Genomic DNA, 15310 nt, shown 5'->3' with positions numbered 1-15310 from the left:
TATGTATACCCTTATCAAAATATCAAATTAATTACAAGAACAAATAAACAACCAATATATAACAAAACTTTGAATGAAAACATGAAAAACCAAATAACTAAACTAATCAAAACTCAAATCAAAATCAAACCACAAAAATTGTGTAACACAAAATTTTTGTCTGCACATTTTGTAGCACAGACTTACATCCTATGGCTGTTTGGCAACTAAATAGAAAAGCAGTTACTGGAGGTAGCAATCTTTGCAGGAGAAATTTAAGCAACACTCTCCTTTTAGAGTGTGGGTCTGAAGGATATGGCCTCCCAAGTCAAAACAGAAAAGATGTTGTAGACTTGCGTCCCAGTTTATACAATTTGGTTGACTGATCTCCATGTAATTATTCATGATAACCCATCAGGAAAAGATAAATTTGCACTCAGAGTCTTCATGGATGCCCAGTAGCAGTTGATGAGCCTCAGCACTTCTCTGAGTCCTTTAAATGTGCACTCTTCCTGGGCCAGAGGCTAGATGAAATTAAGGCCTGTTCATACCAAAGAAACCAAAATAAAGGAAGAGCATACAGCCCATTACAGCCATGGTTATTAGGGATGAGAGGCAATAGTGGTGTATTTTAGGTGCACTCTCAGTGCTCCTCCTCCAGCACTTCTCTTTGAGGGAGATCGTGGTCTGTGCCATGTTCCGGTGTCTGTTGGAGTATTTCACACTTAGGGAAGGAAGAAACAAAGGCCTGGTAAGCATTTGTCAATTCAGCTGTCCCTCCCAGAACAGCTGTATTCAGCTGGACAAAACAACATGACATATCAGCTGAGATCATTCCGTGCATCCCAATTGTCATAGAGCACCTGAGCTTGAAATTATTTCTCACCATTTAAAAGCTGCTAGAAACTGAACTGTCAACTACACATTATACTGGAGTTTTAAAAAACACCACATTTCCCCAGTTGTGCATATTTATTATATTGAGTAATAACATTGTAGCAATGTCTGAATGTGAGTTCAAGAGAGATGTGTGCAACCTTGAAAACCATGTGGATCCTTATGGGGTGGGAGCATGCCCTGAACTGAAGTGAAGGCTATGATTATTTTCTCCAGTGCAGGAACCTCACAGGGTTCCTCTTGTCAATCCCTCTATCTGCAAAGAACCATAGAAACCATACAACACAAAACCCATGGGTACTTCATAGATCCTAGAACCTGCAAAAGTTTGCTAAATAAATATATTCACAAGGCTAGGTAATGAACCTTAAAAGTGATGGTCATGAAGAAACAGAACAACACCCCTGTACATCTATGATTATTGTAGGGCACACCCTCAAACACACATAATATTTGTGTTTTGCAATACAAGCATATTGTATTACTGTGACCTATTTAGTTTCCCGGGTAATACTAATATAAAAATCTCCCAGGATACTTTGGAGGCCTAAAAGAAGCAAATCTTGAATGGGAAAGGTACTTACTGGGCATAGCATATAGGCAGCTCAGTCAGTGATATGCTTTCCACTCCTAAACTGGTCTGGGATTCAGGGTACTCGTCCTATTATCCAATCTGACTCAGTAAGTTCCTAAGGCTGTGTAGAATAGGTTTGTTTCCCAGCCTAGGGTCACATGTTGGTGGTGGACCAGCCTCTTGTTCTTGTTCACTGTTTCAGACTTGTCCCAAAGTAAACAGTTTCTTCCAATAGGATCTCCCTTTTCCATCACCTGACTGACTTGGTGTCCAATGGTATGAGCCCAGAGTAATATGAACTATCTATAACTAGGATCCAAACGAACCATTTTCTCCCCAGAATGTGATTGTGTCAGGGCTATTTTGAGTAAGATACGGCTGACTAGTTGAAGGACACATGCTTGCATGGATTATCTCACACTGAGTTCATGGAAGGGCTACACCACACAGTATCTTTCTGTTCTTCAGCAGATGGACATCAGGATAGCTTCTCCTTCAGGGCTGCTCTGAGGACCACTACAACCCTGAGCACCATAGACTCTGTGGATATCTCCTCCCTGTTCTGGAAGCACTGGGTCAAAGAGGACTTCTTTCCCACTTTATGAACATGGCTTCCAACAAACATACTCAATTTTATACTACCAGAACTGTCTGAAGGTCCTCATTTCTCCCAAACTCCACTGAGGCTGATTTTAACTCTGAGAAAATGATTTTGAAGAAAAGTCATGCTGAATGCTACACAGATAAGATAGCGTGAGGACTTTAGATTATCTAGACCCTCAATGGGCTCCTGAAACAGGCCTGGTTTTGCTCCACAGCTATGGGAATTCTGCTGGATGCAAGTTCAGCTCCAAGCAACTCAATCTCTCAATGAGTAAAATCCAAGACAAACTACAAGGCAAAGCTTTACTGAGCAGAGATAGCAGGAAATGTAATGGTGGCAAGAAATGAGGAAAACAACCTGGAATGCTTAGAAGACACATTGAGCCACCTGACCTTCAGGTGGTCCTTCACAATTCACCAAGAGCAGAAAAGGGACATAAACACATAGATTTTATACAGCAACCTCCTCCTTCCCTCCATATACCATATCTCTTTTATTTGCTCTAAAGATTTCAATTAGAATCAAAAGTTTTGTCTCTAGTCAGTTAAATTCTGACCCTAAAATAATTTTTGTGTTCTTTTTTATTTGGGAGTTAGGTGAGCATGCAGAATAATTGGACTGCTGTATTTGATATTTCATAGGTGCAAACTAAAACCTCAGAGTGCATTTCTCATTAAATTTGGTCTCTAGAGACACACACAGCTGCATTTATGCACAATCACACATGAACTCACAAACACATACACACATATTTGTATATACAAGAACCCATATCACAAACACAAGATTACCTAGTATTACACAAACACACAACTTTAGTATAAACAAGCTCAGCCCCAGGTGGTCCAAACACACACAGACAAACACACACACCACACACAAGACACACAAACATACACACCACACAATACACACACAGAGACACACAAACACAAATCAATGAAAATGTTACTCTCGCCCAGCACATTTCCTGTTGCATGAACACCTTCTAGGACCTCTGATGTGTATATGTATAAGGTTCTTAGAGTCAGGCAGTCTTTGCCGCCACCCTCATCTGTAATTAACTCCTCTTCAGAAAGTTTTTTATCCAGATACTTGCTGGTCCTACAAGGAAGTTACAAGCTCTGCACAGATAACCTGGACAACCCAGTACCAAATTCCCAAGAAAGAGATTCCTAAGAAAAGCCTCCAGCAAGCCCCATGTTGACTCTCTGTGTAGGTATGGCTTCACTATACCTACACAGGATCCTTGGTAGCATCAGAGGAAGACAGTGACTTTTGGTCACTACCCAGGAACTTTTGAACCTATTACAGTTCATGTAATCTTAAATCTTCCTCAATATCAGTCAGAAAAAAGCTGATGAAATGACATGCTGTGACATTTCTTAAATGCAGTGCTGTGCCAATTATGAGGGAGAATCTATCCTGAAACAAAGCCATGCCCAGGATATAGTTAGCAAAAACCATGTTAGCTGAGGGATGAGCTGTAGGATTCTGTGCATGTTCATGGTGGAGCCAATAAGACAAACCGATATCTCCCAGGGAGATAACTCTATGCAGGGAAAGTAAAGAAATCTAAAACTTATTTTTAAAATAGCTGTATTGATTATCAGTTTGTTGAAATAAATAAGAGAGGGAATGCCTCCTGATAGTGGACAAGAGATGCCAAGACTACTGGACAGAACAAAACAGGAAATGTCACGTTTATTGAGAGTCCAAGGCTCAAAGAAGTAATATAGAGAATGAGTGTACAATCCAGATGTCATTGAAGGGCCTCCCAACACACCGAGAGAGACACAAATCAGGAAAACCATGTATACACAAAAAGAAACAGACACACAGTCACAGACACAGACACACACACAAGCACACACAGACTTATTCACATAAAATCATAATTGAGCAGAAAACAATGAGGTATCTATTGTGCCAAACTTGCAGTTTCCTGAACCAGGCTACCTCTACAGAGAGGCCTGTAGATGATCACATAAACAAACACTTGGAGGAGACATAGGTGAGTGCCTGGAGAAGTTGGTGGACTGTTACATTGGATTGTCTATGTTTATGGTTATACATGAGGGCAATCGGCCTCTAATATATATTTTCCTACCTGCTGCTCCTTGGCACTTGGGACACAGATGTTCTTGCTGGCCTCCTCACAGAACCTCTTTTCTTCCCCACAGGACACTTGTGTTCCAGCCTGCTCCACCAGCAGCTTTCTGTTCTCATTCAGTAATATCCTTACTTTTTCATTGAGTTGAGTGCACTCACGAAAGAGGTGTTGCTCCTTGATGCTGATCCACAAAGCAAAATTGGATGATTGCCAGCCAGATTCCATTTGCTTACCCCTCCTCCAAGTCCCATGATCCCTGCAAGGGCCCTGATCCCCAGACAGCCCCAGAAGAGTCCACACTATACATAGCAGCACCAAACAGAGGCAAGTGAAATCAAGATACCAGCCATATTCCACAGGACTCAACAAACTTCTGAAAACCCTGACACTAAGAGTGCTCCCTATACATCACAGAAGAGGAAATGTTCCTCATGGTTGATTATAGGTCTGTGGTACCAAAAAAACCTTCAGCAGGTAGAGGGCTTACCCCTCTGAGAGAGTTGAGAAGACCCAACAGGTGTACACTCTTTCCATTTTTGTCAGGAATCCTACATCTTTTAATCTGCGGTCAGAATACTAGAGGTTCAGGGTTCCTGGATATTCCAGCACGGTGGAAAAGTTTTCTATGTAGAGGATCTTGAATTTGGAAGAATAAAGATTGGAGGGTCTTGGACACTCTTCACACTTAGGACAACTGAGTCCAAGAGGTACAAATCCAAGACCCTAGCCTCGGGCAGGGTTCCTGGATAAAAAACACATAGCATGGATCCAGAACCCTTGCTTTTGTTCAAAGTCCTAAAAGGACAGAAGCATTCCCTGCCTAGTTGTGGAGGTCTCAGTTGTGGAACTGACTCACCTGTGAGAATAGTTATCCTCGATCAGTTCCTCGGAGTAGTCCATGGAACCCTTTATGGACTTGGTCATTTTCTCCATATCCACCATTGTCTTCTCATGTTGTGATTTAATGATGTTGAATTCAGTGTTCATCCTGTGTTAGGGCATGGCCCAAGAAGCAAATAATCTGCTGAATTAAGGATTCAATAATCATGTGCAAACAGGCTACCCAAGCCAAGTGCATGCCACATCCTGGCTCATTCAAACTGGGTCCACTTGATGCTAATTAAACTTACTATCCTGGGCAGAGGACAGGAGAGCCAGGGGACCAAATGGAGGTAGCTGACCTTCAAGAACTTCCAGGGCAAGCATGAAGGAATAGACTGCTTCTATGACAATTTTCCACTACAATATGCCACAGGCATGGGTCCAGTAGATATCTGTAATGGCTTTCCTCTTATTTTTAAGGCAGGGATTCTCATTCCTTTGTTTGGTTCCTGTTGTTATGGGAATTCCCAGAGGGCAACACTAGTATTTACAGGACAAAGGCTTTATCACACCTCCTCCCCCAGGGGATTCTTGTGTGACAGCAAGGAAACACCAGGAGCAAACTTCCCTGGTGATCACTTTGGGCCTTTATGGACTCAACACTATCAGGACCTGCAAACTGTGCATCACACAAGTCCTCAGACCCCATCAAAGGTCCCAGAGCCCCAGTCCTGAACAAAACACACACAACTACATTCACACACACAGACACAATTAGAATGCCAAATAAATCCAGGGAGGTGCCATCTCTCAGAATATAATGAACAATATCAGAGTAAAGCCATGATAGCCTGCAGGCATTGCATTCACACAATGAGAGGCAGCAAGTGTGAGCAGGTCCTTTCAGCTCTTTACAACAAGAATCAGATTGCAAGCACCCCAAGGTCAAGTACAAAAGAAGATGATAATAAACACACAGCACCTTGTTTATCCAACAATGAAACACCTGTCAGGGCTACTTAATGGAATGATGGGAGATGACACACTCCATTCATGGAAGGAAATTGGGTTAACAGATGGCACAATACAGTCAACAGGGTACTGGGCATAATTACTACCTGTAGTTCAAATCGTCACACTTGTAAAGTTCCAGGACTCCACACATTTCCTCCATGTCAGTGCTGATCTTCCTCATATACAATTTCAGTTCTTCTACTTCATTTATATTTGATGTCTGATTAGTGATGTTGGAATTTTCAGATGAAGCAGACCCTGGAGAATGAAAAACAGAAATGAATTTGCATACTTGATGGCCCAGGGGCAGGGGAGACCATTCTGAGTCCCAAGAAGAAGATTGAGGGAGAGAAAAGGTAAAGACAGGGTGAATCCCTAAAAGAGCAGAAAAGCTCTCTTCCAGCTGGTTTGCCAAGCTATGTTCTTCTTCCTATCCATCATTATCAGACATATGCCACACTCCCTATTACAGGCCCCCTTGCCCTGAAATCTATAAGATGCCTCAGAAATAAAGAGACAGGGAACATTGTCAGGTCATATCAGATGTGATGCAGGGAAATCCTGAAGTTCATCCTGCTTAGCACTATTAAGCCCTAATTAATTGTGTGTCTTCAAATCCAAAGTGTCTGAGACCTCACCACATGACATGACCAGGGGAGCATCCTTCTCTGTTCTTTTCTTCAGAGACTCATGTAACCTACAGTAATCTGGAAGATGAAGTTCTTCAACTCCCTTCTATGAAAGGAATAACACACTGTTATTCTCATAGTGCCCACTCCTGGCATTCTTTGTCACTCACAATGAAATTAAATAGCTCCCAGAAAAGTAGCTGCAGGTTTGTCAATTCCTGGCTCTGTCAAACCAATCATCAGAAATTCTTGACTCTTTGTCTGACATTGACAAAGTCCAAGGTTTCAGCTTGTAAGACCTACTCCTGGAAGGCCCAGCTCAAGCCTAAATCTACCAGGAAGTTCCCCCAACTCTGCCTAGGACTCACTGTGCCTTCTCCAGAATGATTTCCTTCTTCCTTTTTTAAGAGAGAGGATTTCCTCTTCCTTCTGTGTTGGTCTGGTCTCTCCTTCATCTCCATTCTCTTTCTGACATAGCCTGAACAGCCAGGAAAACATCCCTGTTGCTGAACCCAGAGCAAACGAAGGGATGACTCACAGGCAGTTGCTGTTACCACAACACAGAGATGACATCACAGAAGATTCTAGTTCTCTCCTAGATACAAGAGATTGTCCAAGGAAGGCATTACTTATGATGTCACTAGGAACTGCCATGACCTACCTGCTAACTCGTTCTCCCCAACCTGGTCCTTTTCTGCGGTGCCTTTCCTGGAGCCCCTCATGGACCCATGGGATACCCTTTGGCAACATCTCCTTCCAAAGCTAGAGAATTCAAAGTGCTTCATTAGAAGTCATGTGCTTTTGATGGGGAATGTTGGTTAGGACTCTGACATGCTTAAGAGATTTTTGTTAGCACCCAAACCTCTAGGGACTGTGGATGTCATAGATTTTTCACAAAAATAAGTATACCACCTGAGTCAATTCCTGTGACATACACTCCAATTTCCCAAGGTTTTCCTGTCTCACAGAGGCAAATGTCATTCTCCTATATATTTAATTGTATAAAACCTGGATAATATTTTCAAACTGTGCATTCCTTGATAGTGGGCATTCTTTCCATATATATCCATGTGTTTCACAAAATCTCTGGTTTACAATCCTATCTTTTACAAGGAAAACTCCCTTTTCTTTGAAACATAGGGGATCATCTACAGAGCAGGAATAAATAGTAAACTTGCTGTCCCATCTTCAAAACATTATCTTGCACATGCTCCTGTTCTCAAATACAACCAGACAATTTAAGTGGGCATTAGAGAGCAAAGGTCATCCTGGACTGTACATTACTACATTGTAGCCTCATAGCCATTACTTCTCCTGAATTGTGACATTGAGCAATGAGGAGGTTGCAGGTTGTACCATGATACTGTTCTCACAGCAAATATCAGACTCATGAGGTAGGGCAGGGAGTGCAATGGCCTGAGTTGTGATGAAACCTCAATTTTAATTGTCTGTAAGTTCAGGATGCTGTCCCTTTGGCATTATCATCTCTGGCTTCTGTGTTCTGATGCTGGGTTTGCTGAATCTGTGCTGTAATACCCCTAACCTCAGAGATATAAGAGTGAAAAATCATGTATGTCTTCTTTGGGAAACCATCTGAATTTCACTGCCATCTTGAGCCAAACAATATCAATATGCAGAGTTCAGAAATCAAGGGGAGATAGGTGATGCCTTCAAAATACAGGTCTTTTTCTTCCAATTAGTGCTCATATTTTTTCCAATGTGATTTTTCCTTTTCTCTTTCACTAAGGGTGGCTTGTGTGTTTGCTGGCCTAAAGGGTCCTGGATCCACCAACAAGGCGCTTACCCTATACAGACTCAGTTTTACCAAGAAAAGGATTGTTGCAGAATCATGCCCTGGCAGCCAGAAGGTCAGCTACACTGTCTTAGGTCCAGCTGAACTGGTATAGGAGTGAAGACCTGAGCTATCTAGGAAAAGGAAGCAGCATGCAGTGTCACACAGCTCTCTCTGATGCAACTGCTAGAACTGGAATAGGGATGTTTGTTTGTTTGTTTATTATAAATACATACAAAAATTAGCCAGAGTTGGGACATGCCTGTAATTCCAGCACTCAGAAGGGTTTTTAAAAAATTGTTGTTAGTATTCCTGTTGTTTCTATTGTTTTTGTTTTGATCTCTTCCAGCTATTTGCACCCAGAAAATTAAGTCCATGCTCTCTACAGTTCTATTATTCACGTTAATCAGTGATTTTATTGTTAGCAAACACTCGTCAGATGATCTCATTACTCACTTTCAAATAAGGAAAACAGTCATACAGACATTAGTTCACTTGTATGGTCTCACATAACCAACTCATCATGACTGTAGAGTGGCATCCCAATCTTTGGAATACCCCAGCTCCTATTTTTGAGATGACAGGCCTCTGTGGAAGACTCCATTAGCTGGCTGAATGCCTGGAATGGCTGCAGCCTGAATGCCAAGACTGCCCCTCCAGTATCTCTGAAGCCTGAGGCAGATTTCAGCCAACAACACAGGAACACTTGGCCACAGCTGATTCAGGACTCTATTTTGGATGAGCCCTGAGACCTGGATGATCAGAGGTCTCTAGAATTCTGGTAAAGGTGAGCAGAAACACTTAGACTTGAGGAGAATAATGGATCTTTTGGATGCAAGTTTTTTTTTTTAATTTATCTTTGCTATGTACATAGTTCATGTCAAAAACAAAGGCACCCTACTTTACAACACCTAGTCTCTCTTGGTGTTAAAGTGATTGCCTGTGTATACACACTAGAGTTACTAGATCAATACATTTTGTCCCATTTTGTTAAATAATTAAATATTTTTGTATTAATATCTTTTCATTTATTCACTTTACACTCTGCTTACTGCCCGGTGACACCCATTATCTTTCCCCATTTTCTGGGACTTCCTGCCGTTCTCTCTGTGAGGGAGTGTAATTAAGTTAATTAGCTTAATTTGGATACATATTAGCTTTATTTAGTGTTATTCTGGCTAAGTCTTGAGCCTAAAGAAGATATTTCCTAGCATAGTAAGTTACTTGGTTTTCTTGGGTGCTAGCTTTGGGATATAGTCCAGTGTTAGTGAATATAGGCATAATTTAAATTTTAGCCCAAAAAGTATATGGGGAATGGGGTGTGGTGCTGCACACCTGTATTCACAACAACTAGGTGAGGAAGGAGGACCCAGATTGTGGAGCCAGATTCAGGTATATATTGAGACTCTGCATCCAGAGACAAGAGAAGAAAAGAATGGGGGCTTGGATATAGATCTGGGACTGAGCATATTCCAGTGCAAGGCTTGCCCTAGCATCACTAAAGTAAATAAGTAAGGAGAATCAAAGCGTTTTGCTGTTGGGAATGAGCAGGTAGGAAGATATTTAGCAAAGCAGTCCTTAATCATGGGTGGGAGTGGGTAGCAGATAGGTAGTTACAATTCTAGCTCAGTTTAAAAATGTGGGAGTATTTACAAAATACTTTAAGTGGAGGGAGGCTTGACTATACTTCATTGCCTAAAATTGGTTTTTATTTTCAAATGGTTCTATACCTGTTGGCATTAGCTTTCGACAGTATACTAGTTAATAGTCCAGAATTAATGGACACTTAGAAAGGGAAGTGTTTCAAAGCAAAAAGGCCACAATACAAGTTAGAGGTTGTACAGTTCCACTTTCTGCCTGGATGGTGAGAGGCTTTGTCCATGTGGGCTAGGACCACAGTAAGTTCCTGTAATCGACAGCTCTGTTGTTCACGGAATATTTTGTTATCTGGCTAAGAACTAAGAAAATTGACACAGGGCAAACTTTTTGAATGTTAAGTTCTGACTATGGAATACATAGTGATTGCGGAATCAGTTCCATATTGCTGTCAGGGCATCCTTCCAGTCTGTGCTGGTTCCATCTGTAGTCCTTTGGATCTGGACTGATCAGGAACATGAGCCCTGGACCATGGCTTCTCAAGTACATACTCATGGTTTTCAGGGTATGACACGTAACTCATAAGTTCTATCAAGATTGAAGGTAAAACCGTAGAACATGGAATTAGACACTTAAAGAGACTCAAGTAGGTAAGTAGTAATAGAGTGTTCATGAAGTTTTAGTCAGCTTTGACTTATCTCTCTTGTACTTTATGGAGGGGGTAGGGCACCTTATTAAGTAGAAAACTGACTAGGGGGTCAGCTTTACTCCTTTCTGTTTAACCCTGACTGTAGCATCTATAGACTGTATAGCCAAGGCACTTTGTTGCTTTTGTTTGTTTGTTTGTTTGAAACAAGATCTTGCTGTGTAGCCCTTGCAGGCCTGTTACAATGTAGCCCAGACTGGCTTCCAGCTCTTGGCAGCACTCATACCTTAAACTCCAACATGCAAGCTTTCAACAAGATTAGTGATATGTTCTACATGGAAGTTTCATTGTATAGCCCAGGCTGGCCTCACATTTCAGAGGCCCGCTGGCCTCTGCCTCTGGAATTCTGTATCCAAAGGTGTGCACTACAATGGCTCACCAATGAAGATCTCAAAGTAACAGTAATAAAAAGGAGTTTGTGAGCAGCAGGGGAGAAATTATTTGAAAATCTAAAACACTAAAGAAAGTCAAGGAACTTTTTATAAACCAAATGAGACGATATGCCATGTATTTGAATTTGTAGTAGCCATTTTGAGAAATAGAGTTTGATGCAGGAGACCTGCCTTAAATTCCAAGTCAGATTGGGCCTGAGGTGTGCTAGGGGACTACCTCAAAACAAAGAAACAAACTGAACAAAGAAAAGGCAAGTGCATGTCACTTAGGTCAGATAACCATTTTGAACGCTTTCAACTAGGAGAAGCAGTTAGTAGGTGAGATACTATTTTAAATTGGGGATTCCTTGAAAGGTTCTCAGAAGCAATGGTCTTCCACCAGGGTTTTCCCCTGAGCTGACATTAGTGGGAAATGAGGCAGCTTTCCTTTCTTTGCCTACACAGTATTTTCACCCTTCCTGGGTTTCCTCTACATCTGCATGCTGTAGAGTTGCAGTCATTTACTTAGAAGGAACTGGCTTAGACTGGCTTTGCTTTTGCTTTAGGAGCTGGCTACTGAATTCTGTGTTGACCAGAGCAGGCTGCAAGGCTAGGATTTTATAAGTAAAGGACACCTGCAGTTTGAGGAATTAATTGCCTGGCTCCTGGATGTGAAGCTGTGCAATGTGTCTTTAAGCAATCAGCATCCTTTCAAAGAGTAAGAAATGGAACCCGTCTTCTTCACCAAATAGGCATGGGCCTTACACCACTTCAGTCACCCTTGACTGGATTCTGGGAAATGTTGCTATAGAAAACCTGAAAGTTTAATGTGCAGGTTGAAATACAGGATAGATGCCAAAGTGACCTTTAGCTATATAGAGTGTGGGGAAGAGAACATTAGAATCATACTCACATTTTAGTCCCAGCTTGTGCCCTCTGTCTTCTTTACATTAAAAGGAAAAGTCTGAGCTGTGTTAGGCCCTTTACTAAGGATCTTTCTCTTGACTTGTCTGTGACCAAATAGTCAGATTAATAGAAAGGTCACTAAAAGGGCAAGGGAGTTATTTTGTTTTTGGCCGTGATGGGCCTTCTATACTCTAGGCACTGATCTGGATTAAGGGCCAAGGCTATTTAATGCTATTGTTTCTTAGAGAGTTCTCAGCAGTGTGTTCTTGTAAGTACAGAATTTCATATTATAGGGCCAGAAGGACTTTTGAAGTCCATTTCACCCCACGTTTTCCTTCGCTAAAGGGAATAACTGAAGCACAAGAGAGGGTGATTCTGTGTTTGAGAAACATGGCCGCGCTCTCATGCTGAAATGACTGAAACGGATTTCACATTTTCAGTGTAGTTAAAATCTCTTAGAGCTGGCAGCAGATCATTGCTGGGCTTACGGTTGTAGCTGAAACCTGAAAGAATCAAAACCCCAAATCTTAGTTTCCAGGAATTTTCAAGGTCAAGGCTAAGTGACAAACTAGGGGAGGAACCTGAAGGGCAAGGGCTAAAAGGATTGTTCTCCTTAGGAGAGCCTTCCCCCCTCACGCCCCCCCCCAGTAGGTAGGGACTTCACAATTGTGAAATCACTAACAGCAGTGTGAAGTTTTCTAAGGTGGGCAGCAGGAAGCCTGTCCTTTTCTTACCCTCTCCCTCAGCCCCTCTTCCCCCACTTGTGTAGGATTTTGAGGTTGAATGTGCATTCTGCACAGCTGCTGGGAGGTAGCTCTTCCCTGTGGCTGTGCTTAAGCAGCTGGCCAGGGAAGACTGGGAGCTGAGGCTCCAGCCTGTGGATTCTCTTTCCTCAGACTTTAGTCCTGACCAGGGAGTGGCGTTCTCTCCTGTGGATGTGTATATATATATTCTTTGCTTTATACTTTGTTCACGTAGTTGAGTGCATTCTTCCAGGCATTCTGGATGGGCTCTTTGCCAAGACATTTATTTCAGCGTATTGTCATCTTGAGCTGTGTGTCCTCTCTCGTTTTTGCATCCTCTCCATGCCCTTCCCAGCTTCCTGTTAGTCAAAAGGAATCCCTCTTTCTGAACCAAAAGCTCTCAGAGTTGAGCTGAAACTCCCGGAAATTGCTCTTCTCTTCTGATTGCGCTGGATGGTGGTGTGCCCAAAACTAAACAGCATTGTAGAGGTGGCCTAAAGGACCCGAAGCCCCTTGCACAGGTAGGGAGGTAAGATCCTAGCAATGGTGCTGAGGTCCATGAGACCCAGTTCTCCTCCCGGGCAGAGGGAACGTTTACTTAGCTGGAATTGTACCTCATGGTCCGAGTATGTGGAGGGATTCGGGGTCCAGAGGTGCACCCCAGAACACAGGAGATAGCTCCGTGTCCCCCTTTCCCTCAGGAGCCTTCTCCTCACTCCTGCTGCCTAGAACAAGGGGAGGAGGATCTCCACTGCTGACCTGCTGCAGCATGCCCCTGCCTATCTCTGCTCTCCATTCCCTCTGAGCACTCCAGACCCTAGGAGGAGTAAGAGGGAGGTAGTTCTAGGCTTATCTCGACTTCCATCCTCTCATTCAGGGTCTGGTCATATCCTGGGTCAGCAACACCAGAACATCCCAAGGCTGGGTGCCCAGGAGTGAAGCACGCAGAGGACCCAAAAGGTCTTGGCAGGAACAGCTTGTGATCCAGGGTCCCAGGTCCAGGGAGCTACTTGGTGGGGATCAGGGAAGATGGTGCTAGCTAGGCACAGGGCTCAGACTTTCTGGCAGAGGCCAGCAGCTGACCACAGCCCCTAGGGGCGCTGCTGTATCCCTGCAGGAATCAGAGAGGATGCCTGGGCTGGCAGCCAGCACCACCCTCAGTGCTTTTCAGGAAAGGGAGCTGTTGCTGGGGCCAGCAGGTTTATCCCACTGCTGCAGGACCCAGAGAGGATTCTTCCAACAGTGAATTGGATCAGGAGGGGCCCCAGAAGCTGATCCCTAAAGTGTCCACCTCTGGACTGATGGGGACCAAGGTAAGGCTCTGCTCTGGCTTGCAAGAAGGCTGTGGGCAGAGGGAATTCTCTGGGAGATCCCTGGAAGTGGTGTCTGGAGGAGGGGCGCAGGGGCACAGCCTTTATGGGGCCTGGCCTAGTGCAGGGGGCTGGAAGGTGCTGTAGGGATTCCTGAGGTGGGTTTAAGAGACAGCTAGGGTGTGTTCTGGAACACTTGTCTAGCCTTCAGAGCATGTCTTGGAGCAAGGTTAAAGCCAGGTGGCAAGTTCCCACCTAGAAAACTTAAAGGGAGTTTGGTTGATCACCCATGTGCTGCATGCTATAGAAGCCCTGCTGGCAGCTGTATAAGAGTGAAAAATCATGTATGTCTTCTTTGGGAAAACATCTGAAATTCACTACCTTCTTGAGCCACACAATATCAATATGCAGAGCTCAAAAATCAAGGGGAGATGGGTGATGGCTTCAAAGTTGAAGGCTTTTTCTTCCAATTATGGCTCATATTTTTTCAAATATGATTTTTCCTTTTCTCTTTCACTAAGGGTGGCTTCTATATTTCCTGGCTTAAAGGGTCCTGGATCCACCAACAAGGCTCTTACTCTATACAGGCTCAGTTTTACCAGGAAAAGGATTGTTGCAGAATTATGCCATGGCAGCCAGAAGGTCAGCTACACTATCTTAGGTCCAGCTGACCTGGAATAGGACTGAAGACCTAAGCTATCTGGGGAAAGGAAGCAGCATGCAGTATCCCACATCTCTCTCTGATACAACTGCCAGAACTGGAATAAGGATGTTTGTTTGTTTGTTTGTTTGTTTGTTTTGTTTATCATAAATACAAACAAGAGTTAACCAGAGTTGGTACATGCCTGTAATCCCAGTATTCAGAAAGTTTTTTAAAAAAAATACTTGTTAGTATTCCTGTTGTTTCTATTGGTTTTGTTTTGAACTCTCCCAGCTATTTACACTGGACCCAGAAAATTAAGCCCATGCTCTGTACAGTCCTATCATTCATGTTAATCAGTGATTTTATTCTTAGCAACCTCAGATGATCTCATTACTAACTTTCAAATAAGGAAAACAGTCATACAGACATTAGTTAACTTGTATGGACTCACATAACCAACTCATCATGACTGTAGAGTGGCATCCCAATCTTTGGAATAACCAAACTTCTATTTTTGAGATGACAGGCCTCTGTGGAAGACTCCATTAGCTTGCAGAGGACCTGGAATGGCTGCCTCCTGAGGCCTAGGCTGCCCCTCCAGTGTCTCTGAA

General features: G+C 43.0%; 1 pseudogene; it reads right to left on the bottom strand.

The window, feature by feature from the left end:
- Positions 1–203: 203 nt before the first annotated feature.
- Positions 204–7195, bottom strand: LOC147001644 (uncharacterized; annotated as a pseudogene).
- Between the last annotated feature and the right edge of the window lie 8115 nt (positions 7196–15310).

The sequence above is a fragment of the Mus caroli genome, unplaced genomic scaffold, assembly GCF_978045245.1.
Source record: "Mus caroli unplaced genomic scaffold, Mus_caroli_1 scaffold_12, whole genome shotgun sequence".
Lineage (NCBI taxonomy): Eukaryota > Metazoa > Chordata > Mammalia > Rodentia > Muridae > Mus > Mus caroli.
Note: the sequence above shows the minus strand (reverse complement) of the source record. Positions and strands in the feature narration are given on the sequence as shown.